General features: G+C 44.6%; 1 protein-coding gene across 1 annotated transcript in view; it reads right to left on the bottom strand.

The window, feature by feature from the left end:
• The window catches only part of LOC121281941 (proline/arginine-rich end leucine-rich repeat protein), a 36,202-nt gene extending 34,151 nt beyond the window's left edge, over positions 1-2,051 (bottom strand). The window contains exon 1 of the mRNA XM_041195171.1: positions 1,869-2,051. The gene's annotated coding sequence lies outside the window, so the exon portion shown is untranslated. The remainder of the gene's footprint in view (positions 1-1,868) is intronic.
• Between the last annotated feature and the right edge of the window lie 22,393 nt (positions 2,052-24,444).

The raw sequence follows: 24,444 nt of genomic DNA, 5'->3' as shown, positions 1-24,444 counted from the left end.
TTGTGAATGAGCATTTAAGTCACACATGCACTAGCAGATGTGTATCCCAGTCACACATGCACTAGCAGATGTGTATCCCAGTCACATGTGCACTAGCAGATGTGTATCCCAGTCACACGTGCACTAGCAGATGTGTATCCCAGTCACACGTGCACTAACAGATGTGTATCCCAGTCACACGTGCACTAGCAGATGTGTATCCCAGTCACACGTGCACTAGGAGATGTGTATCCCAGTCACACGTGCACTAGCAGATGTGTATCCCAGTCACACGTGCACTAGCAGATGTGTATCCCAGTCACACGTGCACTAGCAGATGTGTATCCCAGTCACACGTGCACTAACAGACCTGTATCCGAATCACAAATGCACTTGTTGTCCTCTATTGGTCTTCAATCGTGCATCTTATGAAGGGGTGCAGGTTGGAGGGGGCGCAAGTTTAAAAGCTCCCCACCTTTGCTAAGGACAATAGGGTCAGCAGAAGGTTGAAAGGACTGTGACTTCCTGGGAAACAGTTCACCACAATGTGTTTTGGTGCCTTTAGGAGAGAATCGGAGTGGAGCTGACAGGAGAGGGAGAGCAAGAGATAAAGAAAACTGAAGGGATACAAACTGTTAAACGAAGCCATTGTTTCACAGAATCATAGAAGAATTCAATCAGCTATCCTAAACTGAGAAAAGCAACAAAATCAGCGTTCCCAGAGGAACTGGCTATAAAAACAATAACACCATTCAGTAATCTTCAAACAACAGGCTGCCTTACAGCTGAGTCTGCAGTTGTTCACAGCACAAAATTAGGCTATATCACATGGGACTTCACAGAGATGAATCTCAATATGTTAGAGGTTTTAACAACGTTCTTATTTGCTCTCTAATGATCTACATTTAATTTGTGCTATAGTTTCCTTATGTTTTAATAACTCAAACCTTTTCAATGATCTGAACCAGTGCAGAATTCTGCAGCATCCTAATCAGTTTTAGTTTCTGTCGTTTGAAGGATCAGTGATTGTATCACTGTGCAGGCAAGTGTGTGGAGCCCGGACACTCAAAGGCTTTAGGGAACAGCTAATAGCCACAACTTACAAGTGCTAGGGAAGAGCGAGTTAAGTAAAAGTAAATAAAAACATGTAGTTCAAATCTCAGATCCAATTGGTTTGAGTGCTACTTTCAGAAGAAAAACAGGAAATCTGCTTGAAAGTTAATTTACTGGAAGTATTTGGCAAGGGCCAAGTAACGGAATTGAAGTAAATTGTTGGGTTCTGTAAGCTAAAGGACTAAAGTTTGACTCAAAATATCAGAACACATGCAAATTGAACAGGGAATGTAATGTCTGTAAACACATTCACGTATCTGAGTGTGAAGGGTGATATTCCTGAACTATTAGCCCCAGCTCAAGACAAATGGCAACCTCATTAGTAACTAATTACAATAAACTTTGCTACACGAACAAGTCTTCACTTACATTGGGTCCTTCATATGTTGAAGTAACACTGAATGCCAAGCCCTTTATATCAATCACAATGCAAGTTCAACTTCAGTAAGAAAAGTATCTTAATATTTATCCAAATTTAAGCAAATGCTATAACTAAAGTTTCGTTCCGATCTATCAAACTAGAAGTAAAAATGTTTTGTTAATAAAATGTATTCACACTGACAAATATGGATTGAGAGTTGTTCTCCTGAATCGTTAAAGCTCACTGAACAAAACATCTCCAGAAATCTCTGATGTTTTCTTAATACATCCTATCAAAAGTGTCAGTAACTATCATAAAACCATAAACATTTGATGCTAGAAACCTTTGGTGAGTTTTTTTGTCCTTTTAGATCAACACTGTCGAATGTTAAACTTGCAGCAAAATGCATGCTTACCACGACTCTCCAGAATCTGTCTGCTTCCTCCTAAATGCAGTCTCGACTGATAGTGCCGTATGTTTTTGTTATGTTTCAGTTTGTTTCTACTCCCTCAGACTCCATCGGAGCAACAATACATCCTTTATCTCCCAGCCAACTCCTTAAGATTGAATCCACACCCCCAATTCCTCATGCACAAATTGCCATATTTAATAACGTTTACTTCAGTGAAATAAATGCATTCTTTCATCACTGCATTCCCCACATTCTTTCCAATATTTATGCATCATTTCACCAAGAGTCATTCTGGCTGCTACCTATGTCCCCAAAGGTTCTGGGTGAGGGATACGCAATTCTGTGGAGACTTATTAAGGGAAAGTAGAAATAGCCTCCGAGGTTTTGTTTCTGGGCAGGGTGACATTTCAGAAAAATAAACCTCTTTATTTTACAGTGTGGATGGTTTACATGCATTCCTAGTGAATGCTGCAGAATTATAAACTGTAGAATGTCTGCCATTCTGGTGAATTCTTGAAAAGTACTCAGCAGCAGAAGTTAGCAAACTATTACAGATATTGTTTCACATTTTCTAATTGGGGACAAAACAAAGAGTTTCACTTTTCTTCAGTTATTTTGTTGTTTTGACACTTTGGTATCTGGTTTTTGTTTTTGATTTTGTACATGGGGTTCTGCCAGCATTCATTTCCGTCAATATCTGGAGACAACCGAATCAAGTGAGCAGAGATCTCTGGGACGTCGTAGGTGACTCAAAATGATAAGGCGTTGCAATTTAGTGTCATTGTATCTAGAGGAATGTATTTCCTGGCTCCACTAAAAAATCCATAAACATTAATAATAACCATCCTGCCTTCCCCATGAAGATCCCTCCAGATTAAAACCCACACAGCTTCATGATTTTTTAAATGCACATTTGGCACAAAAATGTGAATCTGCCTCAAGAGGAAGATCAAGTGACTAAAACGAAATTCTCAGTGTGAAAGGATCACTTTGAGCGTAATGACCCACACCTCATTGTACTGCTGCCTTTAAATAGTGATGAAGAACGGCAGCCAAAGGCGCCATCTTGATTTGGAGTTTATTACTACTGCAGCTGCCGGTCAGTGAATGCTGAATAATGGTCTTAAAGGTTGATTCTTCACCTGATTTTCTTTCTTCAATGCAGGGGCACATTCCTGTGTTGTGAGAGACTGCTTTCATTGTGGGAAGTAGGAACGGCTGGATTAACTGTGTACAGCTGTGTGCAATGGTAAACCCATTTGGGTCAACTTTCAGCAGAGCAACCAGTCTTTTCCCAAATGCTAAGGTTTAATGTCATTTGTTGATGCTAGCACTGTAGCACTGTGAAACAGAGAGTCAATTAACTTCCAGTGAAAATGAAAAGCAATCATTGTGTAAAAGGTCTGTTTAATTCTTTTTGAGCCTGTTTTGTACAACTGCTGTAGACCAACTTCAGGCCCAATAATTTAATTAGGAATTTTCACTTTGATTACACAACAAACAGCCAAGCAGAAAAGCTAGGCAAATCTTCAGAGCTGATCATAACATCAGGCACTGCCTGCAATATGGAAATAGATTTGGCTGTTCACTAAAGTAATATAATCTTGGTTCAGTTATCAGTTCTCTCTGAGTCAGAAAGCTGTAGGTTCAAGTCTTAATTGAGGATATGATTCTGGCATTTCAGTCCTGTTTTGAATGCTATATTGTTGGAGTTATTGGCATTTGGAGAAGAATTTAAACTCGGGCTGTATTGCCCTGTTCCAGTGGTTCTATTTAAAGAAAAGCAAACTTTGCCTCAACCAAGAAGCCCCCAAAACAGATTAACTATTGAAAAATTGAGTGGATCCCCATCAATCTTCATCCTCTTTGCTGTTTGTGACATCTTGCTCTGTGTAAAAAGGCTGCGATATGGTTGCCTTAATAACAAAAGTCTCTGCACTTCAGCAAGATTCTATAGGCTGACACCCTAGTGCGGCAATTTTTAAATTCATTCTTGGGATATGAGCATCGCTGGCCAGGCCAGCATGTATTGCTCATCTTGCCCTTGAGAAGCTGGTGGTGAGCTGCCTTCTCGAACCTGCAGACCTTGTGGTGTAGGTAGACCCACAGTGCTGTTGTTGGGGGGGGGGCATTCCGGGAGTTTGACCCAGCAACAGTGAAGGAACAGCACGATAGTTTCAAGTCAGGATGGTGTGCGGCTTGGAGGGGAAGTTGCAGGCGGTGGTAGTCTCATGCATCTGTTGCCCTTGTCCATCTAATTGGCGGAGGCTGCAGGTTTGGAAAGTGTTCTCAAAGGGAGTGCTTCATTGTCGGGAGTACTGTCATTCTGATGTAACGTTAAACTGAGGCCCTGGCTGTCCTGTCAAGTAGATTAAGAGATCCCATGGCACTATTTTTAACAAGATCGGGGGAGTTATTCCCCTGTCCTGGCCAATATTTATCTCTCGATCAACAATGTAAAAGCAGATTATCTGATGATTGTTACATTATTGTTTGTGGGAGTTTGGTGTGTACAAATGGGCTGTCACATTTCCTACATTACAACAGTGAGTGCATTTCAAAAATACTTCTTCAACTGTGAAGCGCATTGAGATGTCTGGAGGTTGTGAAAGTGTTTATCGAAATACCAGCCTTTCTTTTTTCTCTTTCCGTTTGACAAGCATTTTTATTTCCTAAATATATGCAAGAATAGGAAGATGCATGTTGGAACAAATTATGTATGTCAAAATCATTAGGGCAGGATTTTCCCTGCCCGCTGGTGTCGGGCGTGTTCGGTGGCGTAAGCGGACAATATGGCAAGAAAGCCAAAAATCGTCATGAAATCAGTTTGCGATCGTCCACCCAACTTGTCAATGGCAGGTCATGTTGCCAGTCTTCAGACCTCGGGAACCTCATTGGAATACATCAGCCTATCATTATAAGGCCAGCCCGTCAGACACATCCCTGCCTGTTGGATTGTCCGGCCACAGTGTGTGAGTGGTGAGAAGAGTGAATCACCTTGGCGAAATAGATGAAACCATTCATTCTGTGGCGGCATTGGGTGACTGTCCTGTTTTGCAGGTCACTGACCCTGACCACCCCCTGCCACCAGCTCCAACATTGGATTGGTGTTGCTGCTGCCCCTCCTGCAGCCAGAGTGGGGGTAGAGCACATCGCGATGGGCCTCCATGGTGTCCAAAAGGCGCTCGAGGAACACAGCACTCAACCTGGGGGTATTTATGCCTTTGGGGGCCATCCTGTCTTCCATGCAGCAGCTGTGGGCTGGAAGCACCAAGAAGTGTGCTCGCGACTGGACTTTAAATATGGCGCCCGGCATGATGATGTGGCGAGGTGATGGTGTGGTGGGCGAGTGAGAGCTGGCCTGCCATGGAAACGGCATGTTTCCCAGGAATGCGCAATTAACGTGGCGGCTTTGGGACAATGTGCCATGAAAAGCCGCCATTGCAGCCAAAGGATAAAACGCTACTGCACTTTAGTGCAAATCTGGGGCGATTCCACCACTTCCTTTACTTTTGACGGAATGGTTGACACCAAATTGATGTCCCAGAGACACAACAGCCCCTCCTGATATCCCACCAGTTTATACATTTCTCCATATGCTCTTCTGAAATGTGCTGAACTGCGAAAATGTAATATTTTGGGGGACCTCAATGGAAAAATAAATTCCATGGAATTATCTGCTTCAGTGCAGTTTCTGTGAACTTTAGAATTTTTATTATTTAGAACTTTCAAGATATATATTTCTCATTTTATACTATTTGTTCTGTTGGAGCTGTTAAAGAGCACATCAGGCAGGATGATAAAGAAAGATTGAAGAAGAAGGTAATAGATACTTTTAAAGCAAGACCTCTAATGAGAAACAGATGAAATGAGCTTCACTAAAAGCAATTCAATCTGCCAGAAAAACATGATATCTGATATCAAACTGAATTATGAACCAGGAACAGCATATTGTGGTTGTAATTAACCTATGACAAATTTAGACACTGAGATCTGAGGGAGAAACTAGTTTGATTCAGTGGTCATCAGGACAGCCTGCAGGTAGAGTATTCTAGACTAGTATCTTTGCTGAAATTCCATTGAGTTAGCCAGGCTGAAAAATGAATTCTGTAATGACTGCCAATTCTTGTCCTGCAGTGCATATGGATTTTGGTTGCAGATGACTGACATTTTTTTTGTCTTGGGAGCCTTCTAGCCCTTTCACGTTAGCTCACACACCCTCTGGATGTCCCTTGCTTTCATGTAGCATTTTACTGCCAGTATCAGATCTTCTAGATTGCAAAGCTGGAACTCATTGAAAAGAAATTATGGCCTATGTGCTCAAGTTAATGCTCACTCATCAAGATAGAGTAAATCCAATGACAACAGTGTTGTTGGAATGTGTAGCACCCAGACATGAGTTTGAAGACAGCAACACATACAGAATGTAAGGGCTTTCCTGAAATGCCTCCAAGGGTATTTTAATAGTGTAGGTGAAAAAAAATAATAGGTTTGTTGTTAGTAGTAGGAAGGGATATCCAGGAGAACTTCTTCCCTGCTAACTACATTAGCCTTGTGAGAACAATAACCACTTAAACAACCAGGATAAATAGGTTGGAAAGAAAAATGAGGGAGATTTTCTTGGTTTGCATCTTGGGAATCCTCATTTCTGAGGTTCGGAGCAGAGAGAGAAGGAATGAGAACCAATGACACTGAGCCTCTCACTTTTATTTTACCCAGCGATACCCTGGTTATTTCCCAGGCATAATGTGGCCCCCGTCCCAGTTGGCTGGATGGGCAGTCTATTTGGAGGATTGTCCAAACAGTGGTGACAAGGCCAAGAATTCCAAAAGAGGCAAGTCATTCAGTTGTATCAAACTGCAACAAAAAAACATTAAAAATATAATTGAACAGACCACCTGTCTTCAACCTAGGCAGCAGACATAACAAAGACACGCCTAGCCCAGTCACCCCTGACAGGGCCTCCTCACTGGGGACCTGTGCCAAAGTTATGACAACTGTCCCACAGCCTAGTGAAACAATAGTGCGAGATAGTCATGCTCACAGAATCATACCTTTCAGTCAATGTCCTCCATCACCATCCCTGAATTTCTCCTTTCCCACCAATAGGACAGTTCCACCAGAGATGGCAGCACAGAGGTATACATTTGTGAGGGATTGCCCCAGGAACCCTCAACTTTGACTGTGGTCCCCATGAGATTCCATGGCATCAGGTCAAACATGGGAAAAAAATCTCCTTTGGATTATCACCTATCACCCACCCTCACTGATGAATCAACACTACCCCATGTTGAGCACAACTTGGAAGGAGCACTAAGTGTTTTAAAGGCACAGAATGTACTCTGGGTGGGGGACTTCAATGCCCAACAGCAAGAATACCACAGCAACACCACTACTGACTGAGTAGGTTAAATTCTGAAGGGCTTAACTGCTGGGCTGGGTTTGTGAGAAAACCAACATGGTGGAAAAGTCTACTTTGACTTTGTTCTCACCAATCTACCTGTTGCAGTTGCATCCATCTGTGAATGTACTAGTAGGGGTGACATCAGCACAGTACTCATCTTCACTCTGAGAACACTCTCCATTGTGTTGTGTGGCACTACCACCATGCTAGATGGGATAGAATCAGAACAGCTGGTCATCAGTATTGTATTTCAACCCCATTTGTAATCTCATGGTCCTTCATATCCCTCCCTCCATCATTACCATAAAAGGCAGGGGATTCTCGCTGGTTCAATGAGGAGTGCAGGAGAGTATGTCAGAAGCAATGCTCGGCATACCTCAGAATGAGGTGCCAACCTGGTGAAGCTACAACACAGGAATGCATTATACCAAACAACAGAAGGAGCAAGCTGCAGACAAACCTATGCAATTCCATAACTAATGGATCAGATCAAAGTTCTACAGTCTTTCACATCCAATTGTGAGTGGTGGTGGACAATTAAGCAAGAGGACAAGGCCCTATGATTATACCCATCCTGAGAGATGGTGCTGTCCAGAGCATCATTGCATGAAAACAAAGCTGAAATGTCTGTAATATTCAGGCAGAAGGGCCAAGTGGATAGATTTGTCTTGGCGTCTTTCTGAGGTTCTCAGCAACACAGAAGACAGTCTTCTGCTAATTTGATTCACTCCATGAAGAAAAGGCTGAGTGCACTGGATCCGGTAAGGGTTATGGACCTGGACAACATTTCAGCTGTGGTACTAAGGATTTGTGCTCAAGAACTAGCTGTCTCTAGCCAAGCTGTTCCAGTACAGCTATAACACTGGCATCTACCTGACAATGTAGAAAATTGTCAGGTATGCACTGTTCATAAAAATCAGGACAAATCCAACCCAGCCAGTTATCACCCCATCAGTCTACTCTCGATCATCAGCAAAGTGATGGAAGGTACCATTGACAGTACTATCAGGTGTCACTTACAGCAATAATCTGCTCACAGATAGCCAGTTTGGGTTCTGCCAGGGCTACTAAAGCCTTGACCCAAATATGACTGTATTGCAGAGTTGAGGTGAGAGTGGCTGCCCCTGACAATAAGGCAGCATTTGACCAAGTATGTCAAGGAGCCCCAGTAAAATTGAAGTCAATAGGATTCGTGGGGAAAATACTCCACTGGCTGGAACCCTATCACAAAAGAGGATGGTTGTGGTTGCTGGGGACCAATCATCTCAACACCAGGACGTAGGAATTCCTCAGGGTGGTGTCCTAGGCCCAACTATCTTCAGCTATTTCAATATTGACCTTCCCTCCAACATAAGTTCAGAAGTGGGGTGTTCCCTGATGATTGCAGTGATAAAATTCTCAATCCTTCTACATTATAAATGTATTGGCAAGAATATTTCCATTTAGTTGAAGGTATAACCAAGGCATTCTTGAAAGTCTACTGCAACAGCAACTTTTGCTTCTAACAAGAGCAGTGTTAGCTCCAGCCCCCCCCAGTGACTGAAGTAGCTCCACCATCCAGGGTTTGTCATCCTCAAGTAGACAAAATGCATTATTAACCATTCTGGACAGTTAGATATTTCTGTCTTTAGAAGGAAGACCATGCAAGAGAAATGTATTATGTGGTTAGCCACACCTTTGGAGAGTTAGTTATGCAGAATGTTCCAATTTAAGCCTGTTGTCTCAGCAGAAACTGAACAAGTGAGCAGTTAACATGGTCACTCTGCTTACTTGCAATGAACCTGGTGTTTTCCCACAAGTAGCAATCTTAGCCTGCTTCTGTGCAGTCAAGAGGGACACCCACCGGGAGACTACAGTGCCCTTTAATATGCAGATAGGGCTCTGATTAAGTCAGCATTGGGTTCAAATTTAACCAGAGACTTGCACAGGGTACCCATTGTGCCTTCCTCACCAGTTCAACCTGGCACCAAGAGGCGCCAGGGTCTGAAGAGGAACAGAAATCTGTTTCTTCTTTTAGGCTCCTTCTGAGTGGACTCCGGGCTGCACATTGAAGCCTCTGGACTGCTGTGCCCTGGGGTTCTCTCCCCTCCTCCACCTAAATCCCTCCCGACCTCTCTCCGAACCATTTGCTTGTTCCTGGTGGCCTCTTGCTGCCTCAGAACCCATTCCTGCCTGTTGGCCCAGCCACTACTTTCTATTAGGTTCAAGCGGGAGACTGACATGCAGATGAGCTGCAAGAATTAAAATCTCCTAGGCCTGCCCGTGCTGTTCATCTCAGTTCCCAGCCACATGACTCTCAGTTAACGGTTAAAAATCAGTGTTTTAGTTCAGCATAACGAAACACGATCCCAAAGCTTATTTCTCACTTGGCTGCAATTTTCTGTCTGCTTGTTTCCAGTTTGGTACAATGCCAATTAAGCTTCTCAGCATTCTGACAGTGAGAGTTGTATACTTCACATCTGGACGATCTTATGTAAGTTAAAATTTGTCACATAGGGATTCTGCTCATTCCTGGAGGGTGGATAAATATACACATTATTCTATATGTGCATGATATCTAAGTCATGTGTTAACAAAGGATTAGAGACAGAATATTATTGGGTGGGCCATTCATTGGTTATTAAGCTTCAGAGGTTTCTGTGGTTCCCTGACAGCCGCAAAACTGAAGAGAACTGTGTGTTTTCATTTTTAAACTGAGCTGGCCACTTGCTGACAATGAAACCAAAGGGTCTTCAAAGAACTCCAGAAACTGTCCAAAAAACAGGTCAATATTGAAGGAATTCTGCTTTAAATCTCACAAGGATTTGGAAGCGTTTATAGACCAGTCGTTCTCTCTTGAACTCTTTCCACAGTTCAAACTTGATCCTCTACAGCCCTGATTGCTTAGGAACTAAACACACCAGCCAATGTGATGCTGAGCTGTATAGACCTGAAAAGATCACAAGTTCAATCCTGTGATTGTTGGTGGCTGAACTGATCCCAACCGCAGTGTAAATAATGATAATTATAGATTAAGGATTTACTGATCTTTTGATCAACTGGGGCTATAGGAGTTAAACAATATCTAAAAAGGATCACTGCAGGGTCATTGCATAAGATTTCCCAGTGGGAGAATTGATGGATGGAGATTTGTCACCATAAATCCAATTGGAATGGTAGAAATAATCATAGTCAGTTTAATTTTGGGAAGAAAACAATTGACTGGTCCTTTATCGTATTTGTAAAGGTGGTATTCTATAGCCTGCTGAGCTTGAGGATTTGCACCATGGGATGTCCCAAACTCAGATGCAAAAACATCCTGAAAGCCAAACTCAGAGCCTGTAAGTTGGACCCCCATCACTAAATGGGGGTTAGGGGCAGAGGGGAGGGAGGGAACAACTCTGGATAGATCCAAATGGCCAAGTCTTGGTGGTATTAGGGTAGAAAGGATATTAGTGTGTGGGGCTGTGTATATAGCATCACCCATAATAATGATGCAAGAGACATATGACAAAAAGTCAAGAGAGACAATGTACCTAGAGTAACTCCTAGTCATGTATACCTGTATATAGTTCAGTTATATCTAATAGACCAGTTATTGTTTAGACATATCAATGTCTCAACAATTATTCCTCCGTCAGTTGAACCAACGTTCAACAGGCTCTGTTAGCAAGCAATCTCTTTTGAGGAGAGCAGAGTCAGGGTCTCTACAGGACAAGCAAGTATACTGTAAAGCCAGTGCCTTCACCCACCCCAACAACAGTGACTTCATATGTAATATTTACAATCAGATCTACAAATCAAGATTTGGTTTAACATCACACATGAGGCAGCACTGACCTAGACAGTGAACAACTGGTCTCCTTGTTGAACACTCATTCATCAAAGCAATGGGAGAATCCATCGAGGCTCTGCTGTCAATAAAATGGCTGCTGCTTTTGTCCTCAAGACAAGAAACGTTATTTCAAAATAATTCATTGGTTGTGAAATGCTTTGAAATATTCTCAGAAAACGAAATAAATACAAGTTCTTTCTTTTTTTTTCCACTCTTTCTTTCTTAGAATGAAGAGTGAAGATTTCCCCCCTCAGATTTTGATCCTGAGCAATGATAAAACGAGGCTACAGGGAAAGCAAGAGGGGCGGAAAAATAAAATGTACAGGGCCAGATCATACGGAAGATGGAAAATAAACAACTTAAATGACACAGGCCGCGCTATTTAAAATATGGGCTAATTTTCTTCGCTTGCCATTTCTAGCGAAATGTTTACACAGGCATTAGGTTTTGTAACAAATAGTAAACATAGGAAATCTTTCCCCCAAATTTTTTATTATCTGTTAAGACACCCACTTCCTGTCCTGCATCTTTGAAGAAGAATGTGTTTCTTCTTAACATATTGTAAATATGGAACAGTCTGTCCTCATTTGAAGGCATCTAACATTAAACCACAAAATGTTATTCTAACCCGGCTTGACAGTATCGCGGGGTTCTGACCTGCTGGACTCTTTTGGTGCCAACTGAGCTTTACTTGAGAAGGAATTCTTATCTAATCATTTTGTTGCGAGCAGTGTTTTAATTTATGTTGTATAACTTGGAAAGAGTTTAACATCTCCTTTCAGTAGTCGGTTTATTAACATGTAGTGCCAGCCAAGAAGCCTGTGAACAATGGAATAATCAACAGAAAGGAGGAAGAAAACCAGTTCGACTTGTGATGGAAGGACATTATGCTAAGATTGCTGGGTGGAGATGTGAGGTTGGATAAATATTTTTGACATTTTGCTTGATAACCTTTTGGGGTATGGGAACATATACACACAGAGCTTTCCCTGAGGAGACCGAGTTCATGAAAGTACCGAATATATGCAGTCTGCGGAAGGGTTAGACTTCATGGATGATTGATAGTTTTTTGATGTCTGTTTCCTCATGTAATTTCTTGTATTCTTATAGTGCTATGACAAAAGGCTTTAGCAAACGTGATTTGTTTTACATATGAATGTGGTATGCCATTAATTATTTTTCATTCAAAACTACTGGGACATGCATCATTTAAAAAGGAAGCTGAACTATTAATACCTCATGGAAATGGCTCTCTCACTTTCCTTAAATGATGACCACAGCCCATCCAGTGCCTGAGGCATTGAAGAACTAGGTAATTATGTACACACAACAGTGTAAATAACTTAATATGAAATTAGGTGGCCTTCCCAGCACAGAGACTTAATGATCCATAAGGAGTGTGATGGAATATTCCCCACTTGCCTGGATGAGTGCAGCTCCCACAACACTCAAGAAGCTTGAAACCATCCAGGACAAAGCAGCCCGCTTGATTGGCACCACATTCACAAACATTCACTTCCTCCACCACCAACGCACAGTAGCAGCAGTGTGTACCACCTACAAGATGCACTTCAGGAAATCACCAAGGCTCCTTTGACAGCACCTTCCAAACCCACAACCACTACCATCTAGAATGACAAGGGCAGGAGATAGATAGGAACGCCACCACCTGGAATTCCCCTCCAAGTCAATCATCATCCTGACTTGGAAATATATCACCGTTCCTTCACTGCCGCTGGGTCAAATTCCTGGAACTCCCTCCCTAACAGCACTGTGGGTGTTCCTACACCACATGGACTGCAGCGGTTCAAGAAGGCAGCTCACCACCACCTTCTCAAGGGCAACTAGGGATGGGTAATAAATGCCGGCCCAACCAGTGAAGCCCACATCCCATGAATGAATAAAAGAATAGTAATTCCCTCTCTTTTCTCAACAATTTATTTATGGAAGAGAATATTCAAAGCATAAATATTCTGAAAAGGTATGACGAAAATGCAGGAATGCTGGAAATCTAAAATAAACAGCCAACGTTGGAAATGAACAGTTGGTTGTTGGTAGCTGGAAATGTTTGTGCCTTGTTTCTTCTGCATGTGTATGTTTAAGAAAAGTGTCAAGAGTGTTTCTTTGGACATTCAGCTTTATGTACCAGGCCCTTAGTTACTGCTGATCACCTGGCAGACTTTGCACTCAGGTGTCACGGATCGAGGCACCAGCCCAGGCTTGTCCTGATGATCCATCTGTGTTGTGCTAGCGAATGTTTAAATCATTCAAACTCTGAATTACACAATATCCTAATTAGACAATTTAGCCCACACTAAAACCTTTAGAAAGATGGATTTAATGCATTAAGAGGCTGACATTCTGTATATGTTTTAGCAAACAACAGATGTGATATGAAATGGTCCTGTGCCACCAGTAGAATGTTTATCCAATTTTAGTTCTGGTCAGCAATTTTCTATCCCTCTGAAAATGGATAAATGAAATTTACCATGGGCCAGGATTTTCTGTTTGGGGGGACAGGGGAGTGGGAGCGGGCGTGGACCCGATCACCGCCAGGGATGAAGTGTGTCAGTGTCTGCATGTTAACTGATCCACTGTCCTTGTTCTTCCTTTCAGCATCATCAGAGCAGGGCCAGGAGGAGGAGCAGCAGAGGCCCCGTCTCACACCTGAAGTCTCACCAGCATCACACCATCTCAGCGAGGCAGGCACCAGCGCAGTTATTAGCACCTCGATGGGAATTCGAACATTGGCTAGTGTCCCGGGGCACAGCGGTGAGGGCACTTCACACTCGCTGGAGGAGCTGGCAGAGACAGAGAGTGCCCATGGAGGCAGCAGTAAGGCAGCATGTGCAGGGGACCAGGCACATGCTCAGTCAGTGCCTGATGATGGGCCTCTGGAAACGTCTGCGATGCAGCAGGTGCAGGAAATGCTGCCGGATGTGTGGGAGCGTCTGGGGGAGATACATGAGGCTATGCTTGGCTTGGTCTCCGTGGTGAAGGATTCTACCCGGACGATCGTCGAAGCAATGAGGCACATGTCCGAGCGCCATGAGTCCTCCATGGGGAGAGTGGCGGCTCTTGTGGAGAGGCTCCTCCAGGACACCCACCAAGGATTCCTGGGGATGTGCTCTGACCAGCAAGTACCTCACATCAGCATTGACCTCAGCTGGTCAGTGCCAGTGTAGGAGATGGTGTGGGCATCAAGTTTCCCAGCTCGTTGCACATCCATCTACGGTGAGCAGGAAGTTCTGCAGTAATCTCACGTCAGCGCAGCAGCTGCCTGGCGTCTCTGCGAGCTCCTCTCAGGGCGCTCCGGATGAGGGCAGCAGCTCATCTGCCTCTCTCCCAGGGACCGTATTATCTGCTGAGGCTGCGACAACTGGGCAGGTGCCAATTCTGGAACTGACAGCTTCCTCCCAGGCGGGGCCAGCACAGGCTCCACGGGCCAGAGGACGATCGCCAAGGTCACCGAGGCCAACAGGACAGCAGGGTCAGCAGGGCTGGTTCAGATACCACTCCCAGCGAGGGGGCAGCACCAAGACGTAACACCCGCAAACGTAAACATAAGGCACATTAGGCACTCCACGGGTTTGTCACTGGTGATTTGTGTTGGCCCGAGATTAGGTCCTTATGATTTCTTTTTGATTGTTGACACTATTGTTTAATAATTGTGAGAACTTCTGATTCACACATTAAATGCCGGATGTGTGACCATGGCTGAGGGTCCCTCGTTTCTTCTGCATGTGTATGTTTAAGAAAAGTGTCAAGAGTGTTTCTTTGGACATTCAGCTTTATGTACCAGGCCCTTAGTTACTGCTGATCACCTGGTAGACTTTGCACTCAGGTGTCGAGGATCGAGGCACCAGCCCAGGCTTGTCCTGATGATCCATCTGTGTTGTGCGCTCCTCCATCTTTTCTCCTCCCCCCGTCACCCATTTCCTCTCTCCCATCATGGTTGGCATCACCTTCTGCCTCCCCTCCATTATCTACCAGCTATAACCCTTTTCCCTCCGGGATATCCAGGTAAACGTGTACATTTTCTTGCTTCCTGAAATCCCCACCCCTATCCACATTCACCTCCCTGACCTTCTCCTTCCCACCCCCAGGCTCCGTGTCTGCCTCCAAGTCCCCACCAACCACCCTCACCATCCCTTCATTGCTACCGTTGAACCTCCCACTCTTTCGCCGCACTCTGCCCTTGGTCATTCTCACCCTTCTTCCATACCACAGCCACCCTCAGTTCACTCACCAGGAGGCAGGCATAGACCTATCTGCCCCTCCTGTGCACGTTCACTTGCACACCCTCCACACCCTCCACACCCCTTACCCCTTCTGCACCCCTTCCCACCTTTACTCCCTCCCCCCACACCAAAACTCCTTCCCACATTCACATCCCTTCCCCACTTCACACCCCTTTCCCCCCACTGGAACCCGTTCCCTCTCTGGAACCCCTTCCCCCCCAACCCCCAAGACTCCCCCTCCCCCCTGCTTAGTCTGTCCCCTTTCCTGACTTCTTCCACCACTCTTACTTCTTCCTGCACTCTCACTCCCTGCTCTCTCTGCACCCCTTCCTCCCCCCTCAGATACCCTCGCCTCTTCCCCCCCACTTACACCTATCTCCTCAGTTGTGGTTTTCTCCCCTGTTACCCCCTGCTCCCCAGCAAACCATCCCCCCTTCTCCCTTCCCCCTCCCAACTTCCCCCTCACACCTTCATATCCTGCCTCCCAACCTCCTCCCATCCTGACACCTCTTCCTCTCCCAGCCAACCCTAGCCCTTCCTCTCTCACCCCCTTGACCATCACCCGTTGTGAGCATCAATGGTGACCTTGCAACTTCCGTACGCTGCTTTTCAGCAGAGCCACATCCACGAGAATCAACCCAGCATGCCAAGGGCATCTTGTCCAGTGTGCCTTTGGAGTTGGGCACCAGCATCTTCTGTTCCTTGGATGTCTGCAATGTGAGCAAAGCCCTGGCAGGTAAGTCCCAACTTCTGCATGTCACAGTTGTCAAGACGTGTTCTACAGCGGTGAGTTTTCCTGCTGACTTGGGTGGATGATCCAGTGGGTTGGGGACAATTCCAACAGCCTAACAATGATGTGCTGATGTATTACAGTCAGGTTCCCAATACCCAATGGAAGAGAATGTTGCCCACCGTTGGCAGGCTGACTAGATGATCGCGAACTGGTTTCACGCCTTCATTAAACCGATCGTGTCAAATTGTCCGCTCACGCCACCAAACATGCCCGATACTGACGCAGACTTCTCGCAGCTTCTCTAACTTTCTTTAAGCCTCCCTCAATCCATGTTTCAATGCTATTCATCAGTCCAATTTCAGTAATAAACACAAAGTAGTCTTCGAAGTAAATTTAAATCAAAAGGTGCTAGGCAGACTTCTGTTCTTCCTGCTGGAAGATGGTCCCTTTTGTCCTGTTGGTTGCTGACTAATGAGTCCATCCCTGGATCCTGGCGTAAAATAATTTGTGATCTGAGGTTAGTTTCAGTCATATGATTCCCTGCACCCACCCCCAATCAATGTTTTCATTATCAACATAACTGGTATGAAGTTAGATACCGCTGCTATACAATGGGGTTTGAATGGTGACTGTTTACATCTGCTTGTGATAAACCGGTTTCTCTGCACTTTTCTTTAGCCTGGATTTTTGGTCCTGAGTTGGGTGCACAAAGTCGGCACATTTTGTGGTCCATGAGCCCAGCCTGAGAAAAAGAGGCCTGGTAGGTTGGATTTTCATTCTGGTGATGGGTGTGGGAGTGGGATGGTGGACTGCATTAAAAATGGGGCCTGCCACCCCAGGGATGAGTGTGGAGGCTGTCGGGTGTAGAGGTAGGTTAGGTGGAATTCCTGTGCCCTGGCACTTTTGTGAAGTTATTGAAAAAAAATGAATACAATAAAAATCAGCCCTCCAGTCCTCACCTCTCACACCCCCTCAACTCCCTCACACACACTCCCCATACCCCATTTCTGCCAATCCATGCCCCCACAAGCCCCCCCCCCACTCACCCCTATGGCCTGTCATACTCCAGTCACCTTCTGCTCCTCAGAACACCAATGCCAGCTATGCCTCTCTAATTGTCCCTTATAGCCCCTCATAGCCCCATGCCAACTCATGCCCACATTCAGCCCCATGACCCTTTAAAGCCCTCTGTCAAGCCATGCACCCACTTATCCCTACAACCCTCATACCCCCATGCCCCCATATCTCCATAGCCCTTCACATCCCCTATGCCAACTTAGTGTCAACTCATACCAACCCATGATCACCACCCACCACCCTTGGCCCTAACCCCTCCAGTGCCAGCTCACCTAGTATCCACCAGGAGCAAACGTTAGGAACCATGCTGACATTAAAATGAAGTTATGTGTCTATTGATATTACTATTTAAAAAAAAACACTGTCATTGATTAAAAAAATACAATCAATACATGGAAATCCCTTCAATTAATTTCTTATGGAAACAAACAGTTCCAGTCTATAATTACTTGGAACTGTTAACTAAGCTGCTCACTTAACAGGAATAGAAAATGCTGGAAAATCTCAGCAGTTCTGGAAGCATCTGTGTAGAGAAAACCAGAGTTAACATACTGAGTCCTTTAGATTCTTCAAAAGTTGTCTTACCTCCCTCAATGGGTCCCTTAACTCTTCCAAAGGTGTAAGACACCCTTTGGGTTGGGTTAGGTGCCCACTGAGGTTCTTAAAATTAGACATGATTGTGTGTAAAAGGTGCATGAACTCATTGGAACTGCCAAGCTGCCAAAGAATTGTCAAACCTGTCAAAGCACCGACCATATTCAAAGAGGTCCCTCACCTCTCCAAAAGAGCACCCAGTCTATCCAAATGAATCCACAAGGAGACTTATTCTTACCAGGTCGAATCTGCACACTCCAGGTTTCAGGCACCTACCTCACCAAAATCACACATGAGTGGAGGGAGCTGCTGATTTATACTGGCAGCTGCCTCTGTGAATCACGGAGGAAATTTATAATCTGCCCCCATCTGCCACTCCCCCCCACACCCCCACCAACACACCTCCCCGTGAAAATGGAGGATGCTGGGTTTGGGGGCAGGATTCTGTCGGCATTTTTGTGCAGACGGCGAGCCCCTACATTGTGCAAAAATTCAGGGCTTTGTCAAGGGTCCAACTCACAGACACTGTGGGCAGGATTTTCTGTGAACACACCCTGCACTCCATGCTGTGCCTCACCCCCATTGAGCACACTGGCCTTGCCCCTCTCTGGAGCAGGACCATGATGTGCATGCCGTGCATAGCCCTGTAACATGGCCCACAGAGCCGCAGGACTGCCTTCGATCTCTCAACCTGCACTTTTGGCCTCAGTACCGGGACTATGGTTGCCTGTCGCTAAGACCTCTGTTCCTTCATGACTGACCACAATACCCCCTGCCCTCCAAGAGTCTCTGTGTTACCCTTCCCTCTTGTGCAAGCCTCAACCTCCCCCAGTAATGACTGTGCATGTAACCCTTCCCTATTGTGCCACACAAACCCCCCATTTCCTACTCTTGAGTCTGCGTGCATCCCCTCCCTTTCGTGCCATACAAAGCCCACCCACCCCTTGCCACGTCTGCGTTTACCCCTTCCATGATGGGCTCTAGCTCTCCCACCCCCAATCATCCCTTTGCCTGCCAACTTCCTTCCCCCACAACCCTCCCTGGTTCCCTTCACCCTTATGTCTCTGTCAACAACCCACCCCCTACTCAACACTCTAGTTCCTATGCTGGCTTCTGTTGGTAGAGTGCAGCCTTGCCTAAAAGCCACAGTAATCCTCCCAGAGAAGCGCAGCACCCACCATGATCCACCCTGCAAGACACCCGAGGCACCCACTGTGAACAGCTTGGTTAGAAACCCCCACCGGTCTCACCTTTCACAGTGGCTCTGGCATTGCTGACGACCCGGAGAAGTGCTGTTGCTGGTGGCTTTGAATGTTGCGCTCACCTCAAAGTCATGAGCAAAGTGAGGGTGGACAGCTGCACACCACTTATATCTGGTCGTGATTCAGAGCAGTCTAATTTCCTGTTAGTGTGGCACGTAATTGGGAGGGAAAACCTGATTCCAGCGACTTGTGCTTTTAATGAGTATTCATGACATGCTAATACATACAAATAAGGTTCCAGCCATGGATCAGAGGGAAAGATGACTTGCCATCAGCTCACCATGGAAGTACTGAGGGAAAAATTCTGACTTGTTTTCCTGCTGGTAGAATTCAGACTTTGGGCCTCACTGGGAATTTTCTGCACCCACACACCACAAAACCCACTGCTGACAGGACCGGAAAATTCCATCCTGAGTGTGTGAAAAATTGGCGCTCTTTGTTGTAATACTCCACGTGAAAGGCATCAATGCTGGAGGCACTATTATTGGCTTTCAATACCATCATTAAACAATACCAAGGTAGGAATAGCATGGTTTCATGCTGAGCTGTGCATTGTTTACTGCACCCAAAATGCCTCAACATCAATCTTAGAAGAGCACAAATTATTAGGCCAACGTGAAATTTTCAACTTCAAGTACCAGTCAACCTAATGCCCTTGCTGCAATTCAGTGCCTATTCACACCAAATTATGGGCACTTGGTGTTGTGAACTTATGATTTCCATAAGAATTGGATTCAGACTCCCCAAAGTTCTTTCACTTGAGGCTGTTACCGTTGACAGAAAGAAAGGTCTGTGGTAAATTCAGACCCAGCTCCTATAGAAGGGCCAACGTGTCCATCACTGCCCTAACTCCAGACACCAATGTAAACTTCTTATTGCAAAATGCAATTCTATATATTACATTAAACAATAAATAGGAAATTCTCTCTGGGATACAAAGAAAAATAATCAGCATTGCAATCTTGAAGAATTACTTTGAAATTTCAGCTCAATGCACCCTTGGAGAGGGTGCAGAGGAGGTTTACCAGAATGTTACCAGGGATGGGGAACTTCAATTAAATAAAGGTACTGGAGAATCTGGAATTGTTCCCCTCAGAGCTGGAAAGTTAAAGAGACATTTAATAGACTTAATCAAAATTTGGAAGAGTTTTGATTGATAGAGTGAAACTGTTTCCAATGGCAGGGGGGCAGATAACCAGGGGACACAGATTTAGGATCACTGCCAAAAAGCCAAGGAGGACTGGGGAAAGAATATTTTTGAGCAGCGAGTTATAATGATGTGGAATGCACTGCTTGAAACAGTGGTGGAAGTAGATTTAATAGTATCTTTCAAAAGGTAATTGGATATACACTTGAAAAGAAAAAGAAATTCAGGGTAATAGGGAAACAGTAGGGAAGTGGGACTGATTGGATAGCTGTTACAAAGGGCTGGCACAAACATGATCAGTTGAATGGCTTCCTTCTGTGCTGTAAGATTCTATGAAATGAATTAGTGGTAAATAGCTTTTTAATTGATGCACAAAATGTGAGAGGCTTGATATCCTCGTGTTCTTTCTTACATGTTTCAGATAATGGATGAACTGTGGTTCGGGGCTGGAAAATGAATCTCATTAACTCCCAGAGCCAAGCTGTTGCCTACCTTGCCGAATTTAAAGCAGCTTGATCTGAACTCATCCTGTATTTCTTTCCCTGTTTTCTTCCTATAGCAGTGGAGTGTCTTTCCTAATCACTGCCAGATTACATTTAAAGAAAGTTTGTGCCAACAATGAAAGCACAGCCTTATAATTTTTTGCATTTCTATTTTCAGATTTTAAGTTACCGCAGTTAATCATTAGAGCCTAACTTCTGCTAATCAACAGACCCCAATGCTTCACCTTGAAACAGCAGAGGTTCAGTGCACAAATTATTTCACTTCATAAATTGTGTCCAGCCTGCTGTTAAAATCTATTGATGATTCTTAGCAGGGTTAAAAGGTCAGCCTCAAAGATGTGCTCCTCTTTAATTAGAAAAATGATTCCGCCCGTAGGTCTACTTGCTCTTGAGAAAAGCAGAACAGATTCCTGAGGTATTAAGACTCTTTTCATCAATTTGTGTTTTTTCTCTGCTGAGATCTGTGATCACAGTTTGAAGGAGAGTGACGGGAATGTGAGGAGAGGAAGTTCTCAAGAGAAAATCATCAACAGCTGCAATTTTTAATTTGTGACTATGGCAGTGTAGGTGGAAATGCTCCACGGCTTTCAAAACAACGTCAAGTACTGCTGAATCTTCAATTCATGTACAGCACTGCTGATTGGCAATCAAGAGGCAGGTCATTTAGTATTTTAAGCGCATATTCCACTTTGTCCTTCCCATCCCAGTCCATCTGACTGCTACTAAGCTGTCTGATCTACAGAGAGGAGATAAGATTTGTACCACGCACACAAGGAACACACTAGGTTGAAGTCCTAAATTGGGATTTAATCCACAAAACTCAGCACTGAGAATAATGAGCCAAGCTGACACTGTTTACTTTTGGTGCACACCATTTTTGCTTGGTTATATCAATAACTCAATTTTTACTGAGCTGCTTAATTTGAAAATATACTACATCAGTTGCTCTTACCATCTCTTTTGCTCTTTAGAGTGGGCATCTGCCTCTAGCTCCCAACAGTGTTTCTGAGCCTAAGTAGAATTTTTTTGGTGAACCAGTGACTTCTTCAGTTTGCCATCAAGCCTTCATTTTGTATGGCTGACTGAATGCAGGTGGATAAATCAATTCTCGCTACCCCATATGCCTGACTCACTGAATACCTATCTTAAGGAGTCACACCACAGGCAAGGTCTACTTCAAAGGGAAATGGTGGTAATGTCACTGGGCTAGTATTCCAGAGACCCAGGTTAATGCTCTGTGGACATGGGTACCAATTCCACCAGGGCAGCTGGTAAAATTTAGTTGCAATTCATTAATAAATCTGGGATTGTACGTTAGTAATGGTGATCATCAAAATATCATCAATTATCACAGAAACCCATCTGTTCCACTAATGTCCTTTAAGGAACTGTTGTCCTTACCTGATTGGGCCTATATGTGACTCCAGACCCACAGCAATGTGGGTGACAATGTGGTTGGCTGCCCTCTGAAATGGCCTAACGAGCTACTCAGTCATAGAAATTAGGGATGGGCATCAAACGCTGGCCTTGCCAGTGATGTCCACATCTCCTGAAACAATGAAAGAAAAAGAGAAATCTGCAAAGAAAATTGAGATGCAATCAGACCCAGGCCACTATCTGAACCTTAGAGAAACTGAAGTAACAATTCCCAAAGAACTCCCTCCACACCAGCCCCAGAATATTCTTTGCATTCTCTACTGAAATTGAACTGCCATCCTTCAGTTGCCTCAGAACATTTGGTCCCTTTCCAAGTCCCTATCCCACCCAAGGAGAAATAAAAGATCCATTTTTTATTCATGGGGCAGAATTTTACGACCCCTCCCAGAATCACAGAATTACAGAATCACAGAATCTTTACAGTGCACAAGAGGCCATTTGGCCCATCAAGTCCGCACTGACTAAATGAAAGACCAATCTACTTAATCCCAATCCCCTGCCTTATCCCTGTAACCTTGCGCTTTGTCTCTCTTCAAATAGTAATCCAATTCCCTTTTGAATACCTCAATCAAACCACCGGTGGGATTTTCCAGTCCCACTGGAAAATGGACTTTTGAATGGCTTGCTGCAATTTCCAGCCTAGGCCCAGCAATTCCCCCATTGTTGTTTACATCTTTATGCCCATGCTCCCTCTTAATAAAGTTGTGTTTTAGAACTCCCTGCATGAGAAGAGCAAAGGCGTTGTCGACAGGTTGAATTGATTGGTGCAAACCTGTCAGGAATCTCTTGACCTTGAACATTGGGTCATGCGATGCCCTTGCAAGTGCTGGAATCATGGCCAGGATTTTAGGTCAACGTGCAGACATGATCGGTGGGCCCGAGAGCGGCCGGGGAACAGACTGTCGCCCGCGGTCGGCCCACGATCACGCGCGGATATGATCAGCGATGCCTGGGTTGGGGGAAGGAGGAGGACGAGCGCTGAAGTCAGCACGAGCTCGGGGGGGAGGGCTCACAGGAAGCTCCCTGAAGGCCGAGAGCTGTCTCTGGGAGTGAAGACTTCGAAAGTATCAATCAAAGTATCTAAATCCGGGAAAAAATGTCCACACAATACAAGCAGTTACCTGAGCATAGACATTATAAAAATTCTGTGCATAATTTTTAAAAAAATTTAATCCCACCCTTGGATGAGGTTTCCTGAAAAATGCGCAGGCCGCCTGGCTGATTCACCCACCCACCAACCGTAACGTTGGCCGAGCAACGACAAATCCCAATTAATTGCACCATTAATGGGTTTAATAGCCCTCTTATCTCCCTCTTAATAGCCCGCTAATAGCACGCTACCGAGTTCAGTGTGACCCCGCCGACTGAAATCTCGCACAATGAGGCCAGGACGCTCGCCCGAAGTTACCAATATTATTTTATGCTTGAGCGGGTCAGGCCCGAGCCTGTTGGTTTGGTGGAAACTTCTGGCCCATGTGTTGTCAGGGCATTTCTTCAACCTTTTGCAAAGGCAAAATATATGCAGCCACATCAGGGAGTATTTGCATCCTAGAACTCTTCTTTCTAGCCTTCTTTTAGCACGAGAACAGGATCTGCTATATTCAGCGGGATGGAGATTACTTTCATTGCTCTTTCCCAACAGCCATAGAATTGCACAGCATATACAGAGGCCATTTACTGGCTGTTTGGTAGAGCTTTCCAATTAATTCCAATCTCTTGCTCTTTCCCCATAGTCCTGTAAGTTTTTTTTCTTCAGGTTTATACCCACTTCGCTTTTGAATTTATTGTTGAATCTGCTTCTTCTCCCCTTTCAGGCAATGCATTCCAGATCATAACATCCCACTGCATAATTTCCTTTGGCTTATGTTACCAAACCCCTTAAATCTATGCTGTCTGGTTACTAACATTTTAGTTACTAGAAACCATTTCTCCTTATTTACTCTGTCATAGCCCTTCATGATTTTAAACCCCTCTAGCTCTGAGGGGGAACAACTCCAGCTTCTCCAGACACTCCGCAGTTCCCCATCCCTGGTACTATCCTAGTAATTCTCCTGTGCACCCTCTCCAAGGCCTTGACATCCTTCCTGAAGTGTGGTGCCCAGAATAGAGCACAATACTCCAGCTGGAGCCTAAAAAATGTTTTCAAAACAGTTTTGTATATCTTCCTTGTTCTCTATGGTCCAATTATGACCCATTCCACTAGCACAGTGTTAAAATCAGACTCTCTGTCTCTATCAAGAGAGCCAAGTTTACCATATGTTTTTTTTAACTACCTTCTCAATTTCTCAACAGGTTTTGCCACCATTGAAGATTTGTGTACATAAACACCCAGGTCTCTCTGTTCCTGAATACTCTTAGACATTGTAC

The sequence above is a fragment of the Carcharodon carcharias genome, chromosome 9 (genome assembly GCF_017639515.1).
Source record: "Carcharodon carcharias isolate sCarCar2 chromosome 9, sCarCar2.pri, whole genome shotgun sequence".
In the NCBI taxonomy this organism is placed as follows: domain Eukaryota; kingdom Metazoa; phylum Chordata; class Chondrichthyes; order Lamniformes; family Lamnidae; genus Carcharodon; species Carcharodon carcharias.
Note: the sequence above shows the minus strand (reverse complement) of the source record. Positions and strands in the feature narration are given on the sequence as shown.